This window comes from Rhamphochromis sp. 'chilingali' (genome assembly GCF_963969265.1).
Source record: "Rhamphochromis sp. 'chilingali' genome assembly, chromosome: 2".
Taxonomy (NCBI): Eukaryota; Metazoa; Chordata; class Actinopteri; order Cichliformes; family Cichlidae; genus Rhamphochromis; species Rhamphochromis sp. 'chilingali'.
In genome coordinates this window covers 34089251-34096412 of record NC_137930.1, presented here as the reverse complement: position 1 = coordinate 34096412, position 7162 = coordinate 34089251, and the positions used below count along the sequence as shown (strand labels likewise).

Here is a 7162-nt window from a genome sequence, read left to right as displayed (position 1 = left end):
CAAACCAACCTTAATTAGTACACTTACTGCACAGCGAGGGCAGGTATGAACTCGAGCCTCTGCACTGCAGTTTCCCTCAGATTAAGCCTCTTTTAGACGAGGCTGTAACCTCCCACAATGACTCAGTAATTAACTTCATTAGCTTCCCATTCTCTTTTTGGTTTGGCAAAGTGGGTTAGGCTTAGTTTTGGCCTCTGTTGAGATAATAGTCTTAGAAATCAGTTAATCTTGTCCGTCTGTGTTCTATCTCCTCTATCTCCACCGGAGTTGCTGTATTTCACGAGTGTTACCTGCTGTTCATCTCAGAGACACGCACGTGCACAAGCGGGTTGTAATGACTCAGGCATCGGGTTTTAATAAGCAGAGCTTTACCTGTAGATCCTTCTGTGATTTGCATCCATGTCGGACACGAGGCGTAAAGCGAGGCTGATTGATTCATGGCTCGTCCTATATTGGAGCGAGAGAGAGGGAGAGAGAGATAGAGGAAGGCCGTAGATTTATTATCAAGCTCAGCGACAAAGGGAGGAAGAGAGTGCGCATATGTTAATCCGCTGGGTGAACGATGATCAAAGACTGGAACAAGCTGAGCCCTGCTGATCGCCTCGGGGCAAACGATGCTCTCCAAGCAGCTGGGAAAGTGTGAAGACGAGGAGTAAACAGATAGTTAGAAAAATCAATAGCTGAGGTTTTGGGCCATGGCTCGGTGTGAAGGTCAAAGTAGGCTGGTGTCCGCTGTGCGTGAAGGGAAGTCTAGAAACCAGGAGCGCTTTTAGGCCAATTTACAAGCAGTGATGTGTTTACAGCTGAGTTGTTTCCAGGAATGGAGTTGAATTTGAGGTTACGGCCGCTCTGGTCATCTGAGTTTTATATATATATAAAACGCCATGAAAAAAAAAAAATCTGATTTCTGGTTGATTCTTAAGGATTCAGTTCATGAGCAGTGGCATGGGTGTGTGTGCGGAATATGAGGACTTCACATCAGCTCATTTGGGCTTCAAAGGAAGCAGGATTTTCTTTTTAGTGTCAGTACACCCTGCGTGGGTCTCGTTTGTTCATCATCTGTTATCCCACCATTTTCTTCACACTGACGTAAAGCATTCCCATGAGACTTCTGCCTCAGATGCCCACACTGCCTGACTGCTTTAAGAATTTAAGCCATCCGTGTGATCCTGCCCTCGAAGATCATTTATGAACTTCCTTCATTATAAACTTCCAGTTCTTCTGTGGGCTATGGAAGAAATGCAGATAAGCAAGCAAATTCTTTTTCATCAAAATTGTCTGTTAAAAAAAATCTATTATCTGTCAGCACTCGGTTTTTATGTATACATATCTTTTGTTTGCCAATAGCTGAATAATTGAGATTGCTTAGCTTTTTACCCCCAAACTTTGCCGTCTTTTGACTTTCTCCACTTCTGAAGCGGATTGTTTTTGTGATTAGTCACTTTGTTTAATCTGTTAATGATGGCGTCCCCTCAGGCTAAATGCCTGATTCGCGCTTACTGGCTTATTTATTCATTTGTACTTGTGACGTGTTAATCTGCATAAACGGCAAAGAGCTCCACGAGGACCCCCGAACGTCTCTCTGCACCTGTCAATTACAAGAAATCCAAGACACCAGGAAGCAGCCACCCTGGTCTCCTCACCTTGATCAGGGTAGAAGGCTGCCTGTCAATCAGCTCTCATCTTCCCCGTCCTGTCAGGGAAATACTGATATTCAAAGCTTCATCTCTACCTCAGGTCTGCGGCATTAATCGAAAAGAACTGCTGCTAATTAGAGTTGATTAAAGAAAGCGCTGTACGCCAGAGAAACCGACAGTACAAAAGCAACATCATGCAGTGCTTTTTTTCTTTTATTACTCTGGGGCAGTGGCTGACATCTTTAAGCTTGCGGCCACCTGTCATAGTCTGCATATATTAAATGCTCTATAATCACATATTTTGACCCAGCCTTCATAGATTGCTTAATCGTGCAATGACTTTTGGAATGTGTCTCAATTATGTATTTCCTGGCAATCTCATTTTTGTCCATTTTTGTTTTGTACCATGTTGCAGCTGCCCAGTAATTTAACTGTGATGACAACCCCTCATTGCTTTGCAGTGGCAGTGCATGAGTTTACAGTGTTGCCTTGCTAACTGTCTACACCTGGCAAGGTATGGATGAGGGCAGTCCAATTAAGAGACACCAATTCTCACAAGACTTTGGCTGAAGCTAGATTATTTATAGTTTAATCGTTTAAAATAAACCAGTTTTCTAAAAACTCCAGGCCTAGGCCAAGATTCCAAAAGTTTTGATTATCGAGTGGCGATTTTAAGAGTCAGCATGTAACTGAGGACTACACAAGAAAAACGCACACACTGAACATGGTGGTGTTTGTCACTGTTGTAGAGATTAAGTCTGGTAGAACAGAAGAGTTGAAACTGAAGACTCCCGCAGTCTTGTTCTGTGGTGCTTTATCTTTGTATCAAATGAATTATAGACAAATGAAAAGTACCACACTGTAGTTTTATTTCCTTGCCATTCAAGGGCTCCACAACATGCAACCACTTTGAGGATGCTGGGCCTACATCTAGATAATTTTTGCTACTTTTAGAGTGCAGTTGGAGAAATGAAGCAAAGCTCATCTTGGTTAAAGCAAATTGAGCATTTTTGGTAGACAGGTGATACCTTACACCTTGAGCGACGTCATAAATCGCAGACTGTTTCATCATTTACGTGCAACCTCGTGTGAGGAGGGGGAGAATGATCCAAATGAAGAATATTGAAAAGCACAATGTGTACTATTCACAAGTTTTGACTAAACTGCCAGGAGAATGAATGTGCACAGTACATCTAAAAAGGAAGACCTCTCTGCAGATGACCTGTTCTGCAGAGTGGCCATTAGCAAATCCTCCAGTTTGTTGTTGGACAGTCTGAGACCTATAATTTACTGCAGCACAGTTCGCTTAGCCCTACAGCAGGCCTGGTTATCAGATGCAAATTTTCCCAAATGAAACGAATGGGAAATATCAACAAGCTCTGAGTAATTGCAGCTGATAAAAAATGCATGGGGGTTGTGGTGCCGGACTCGATTCCTGCAGAAGCAGGGAAGTTATCTCTCATTACCCAGACTGTGATGAAGCACATCGACTTCGCCATCAAGCCAAAGCAATGCATTCAGCTCCGTCTAATAAAGCCCGTCTACCACGCGTTTCCTTGTGAAATCCATTCGAAGGAGTTTGTTACGGACAAGAATATTGTTAGTGGCTGCAACGATTAATTTTGTTTCTCTCTGCTTTTGACGCTTGCCTCTGACTAAAAGTCTATGCATGTGAAGTTTAGATGTTTTATTCATTGTGAAACTTAATTTATATACAAGTATAAATGTACACTGTGAAAATCTCACTCTAACAACCTCCACAGCACACTTAAAAGCTACAGTGTTTTGCAATTCATCATCGACGTACCGAGGGGTTACAACATCGGCTTCTTTCCTTTTTTTTGTTTTTGTGTTTTTTTTAACTGTGCCACAATGCAAGAATTCAGTCCTTCTATCCATCACCGGAGTAAGTAAAGGAGTCATGACAACCTCTGATTCAATCTGCCATGCACTGTAAACCTGAATAAGTTACCAGAACTCAAAAAAATTGAGGCAATCGATTGCCTCAATTTTTTTGAGTTGATCAACTCAAAAGTCAAATTTTTCCAGAACATAAAAGTTTGGATTACATGGTACTTGTATCTTTTGAGAACGGTCAACTCAAATATTTGCAGTTAATATGACTTAAAGTTTCAAGTTTACAAATTCAAAGAAATAAGTTCACAGAACTTATAAAAAATAAGTACACAACCACAACATTTTTATGTTAACAAAACTCAAATGTTTATTAGTTTGTGTTGTCATTATTTTAAGTACACGTTAGTCAAATATGTTGACTACTTGATACTTAAAAACATGTGACCCAAAACTTAAAATTTTTGAGGCAATTGATTGCCTCAATTACACTGAGTATCGGTAACTTAATATGCAAAAGTCATAAACATCTGCCATTGAACAGTATCTTGCCTGCTCCCTTTTAGCACTATGTTGAAATTAAATACATTAAAAAAAAAAATTAAATTAATTAAAAATAATTAACAAAAACATTTATAAATTAAAATAAGTAGACCAAAAATTGTTTAGTCAGGAAAACTGTCAGAGTAATGAAAAATAATGCCAAATAATAATTAATAATATCAAAATGTGCTTTTGGCTCTCTGGCTAATATCTGAATAAGACAACAAGGCAGCAATTTGAGTGAATTACAATGCTATTTGTTTTACATTAACTAGTATCAAACAGTGAAATTTAGGTCATCTTGCGCAGCCCACAATGTTTTGGAAATAGTATTACGAAAAACATTAAAACATACAAAACATTAGTGTTGCTTTGCATTATGTTAATGAGAACAAACATTGTATAGTTTGGACCTATTGGCTGAACACCTGTAGAGTAATGCAATAATGTTTTGAGGCATTATTTAGATGAAAGGAGAGAACTTTGAACTAGCCTTTTATAATGCTTCACCCTGCATCCTTCTTTCAGATGAGTTCCTACATAACCAAGTCATTCTTGAGGGTCTGTAACCTGGGTGACAGTTTACCACTTTCTAGACCAAATAAAATCTTTTGAGTAAATTCTAAAGTGTTGGTCAGGCCTTTGGGGTAGCTGAGGTGAAGTGCATAGATCAGTCCAAACATTACCAGGAAGGCTTCACCAAATCTGGGGAGACTGAACACGGCATCACTTACAATGACGACAGAGATTTTCACAGGTTGGTAGTGAACTGGACTTGTTGTGTCATGGTCACTGATGACAGTGAAGAGGGCCACTTCAACACCATCAAGCTCCAACTCATCAGATTCGTCCTGAATTAATGAAAAAGAGATACTAATCACAATCTAACCCAAGAAATACAACAGACGACATATAATTTCTCATTTTACCAACTCCCACTGAGATCCAATACCTCTTTTACAAGGGAGACCTGAGTCTCACTGTAAGAGGTGAAAAACAGAAGATCCATGTTCTGCACACATAAATCAGCTAATTCACCAGAGAATCAAGTGGTGTGAGATAGACTGAAACTAAGCTAAAGGAAATACACAGGAAAATGTTTTACTAAACATCACTTTCAACAAAACACCAATTCAGTTCATTCGTAGTGAGGAGACAGAAAAGACCATACATGGAAACCTTATGGGTAGACTAAACAAAGACAAGTCCAAACAGTGCATCAAAATACATGTTTGTACTTTGATATACACTGTTTATATACACAGTAGTATCTGTTAGATACTTAAGGACACTCACAGTGCAGGTTCTGAAAAATCCAGAGACATCCTCACGCAGATAGACAGGAAGGGCGTGGAGAACGGTAGTGCGCTTGGTGTGGATATCATGGATTTCCTATTTCCAGATAAAAACAGAATTGTATATACTGGTGAGTTTACTGAACAACAACAAAAACAACAGTCAAATCAGAACATATGTCCACAAATAACCTGTTCACATCTTTAATACAGTCAGACAAATAGCAAACACAAAGTGGAGTAATAGCAAAATTCAAAAAGCTCATTTAAATCATTGAACCTGTCCAATGTTCCACTGGTTCAACCTATGAAATGTGTAACAATCTATTATTACCTGTTCATTGTGAATTCTTAGAATTTCAGCCAGGGCATCTGCTGTCTTCCCAGTTTTTGATGCCCTGGCTGAATAAGGTCATCAGTCGAGGAAGATGGCGGTCAAGTTCAGCGTAGAATGTATTGGGCAGGTTCTGATTTGTAATCCGCTGAAACTCTGCATACAACTACAGCAGAAGAACAATACAGTTCAATTTGAAGAATCTCGCACATCTTTATAAAGCAGCAAAAAGCTGCCACATGAGTAAGAATTACAATTTTCATTTTAAAGAGAGCTGATCCATATTACCTCAGACTCCATTTTTAGAGCAGGCCAGAGGTCCAAGAGCTCCTTCACAACCCTAACCCTGAACATATAGTTTAAAATATAGCGTTTCTAACAAGAAAACTGCTTGAAAGCACTCTCACTGCAGACAGGCATCTCCGTTGTGTAACTGCAGGGACAACGGGCTTGTTTGGACCCAACTATTCTGAGTCATGAGAGGGGGTTTAAAAATTTAGAGAGATTAAAATACTTTGTTTTATACTAGGCGACCAGGCGCCACCTCTAGAACAAGTAGTATCTAACTTTTTAAACAGCCTGCGACCCTCATTACAACAACTTAATGCTAGCTCTGCAAGCGCAAAGTTTCCTTCGGGGAGAGCAGCAAAGCACATAAAAAACACAGACCGACATTTCTGCTATTCTTTTCGACACGCACCCAAAATACAACTAAATATTCGTATTTTAACAATAAACTAATATCAACATTGAAAACTTACTGTAAGTCCAGTGATGCTAGTTGCTGCCGTTAGGTCCAACTTTCTCCAGTCGTCCGTGTTGCCTCTTTGGTGCTGTTCCCGCCCATATACCTTCACTTCTTCTGTGTTTCGTATTAATGCTCATTAGCGCCGCCTTCCGCTTCGGAGGGTGAATCAGAGATTAACTCGGAATAAAAATTGATTCCTGCAGCTGCTCAACACTTACGGAAAAAATTAAAAATATATATGTAGGACACATTGATAAAACAATGAATATTAAAATAAATACATTTTGTCTTCCACTAATGCATTTAAGACAATTTGATTTTACTTATTTGGTGAAACACTTTGAGATTTTATTGTATTTTAGCATGTGCTACATAAATTAAGTTTATTATTAAATCCTACTTGAAACAACAAAAAAAACAGGACTTTACCATTCTTATATGTCCTAACTTAACTGTGTTACGTTGTGCTTAAGTTATGATTTTAAGTGATGCTTACTTAATATAGAAATAGTTCAATTCAATCAAATATTATTAGTTTCATTTACTCAAAAAGAAGAACATGTTATACGAACTTGACATATTTAAGTTAACAGAACTTTTTAAAAACTTTGAGTATACACTACTTAATCTGTTTAATTACTTTGAACATTCGGGTTTACAGTGTGCAAAACAGCTGTTTGGCTCCAAGAAACTTGAATAATAAAAAAGGGTGACATGACGGCTGTCGCAGTGAGCACAGCTGGAGATCCAA

The 7162-nt window shown here is 38.9% G+C and overlaps 1 long non-coding RNA gene across 2 annotated transcripts; it reads right to left on the bottom strand.

Moving 5' to 3' along the window:
* Window positions 1-3821: 3821 nt before the first annotated feature.
* On the bottom strand, window positions 3822-6808 carry LOC308391661. Of its 2 annotated transcripts, XR_013970681.1 has the most exons (5): window positions 6425-6808; window positions 5952-6009; window positions 5664-5829; window positions 5331-5426; window positions 3822-4885 (listed from the first exon to the last, which is right to left on the bottom strand). It is a non-coding gene; the product is annotated as an uncharacterized lncRNA (long non-coding RNA). The 2 variants fall into 2 exon arrangements; XR_013970682.1 differs by lacking the exon at window positions 5952-6009 and having other exon boundaries at window positions 3823-4885; window positions 6425-6780.
* Between the last annotated feature and the right edge of the window lie 354 nt (window positions 6809-7162).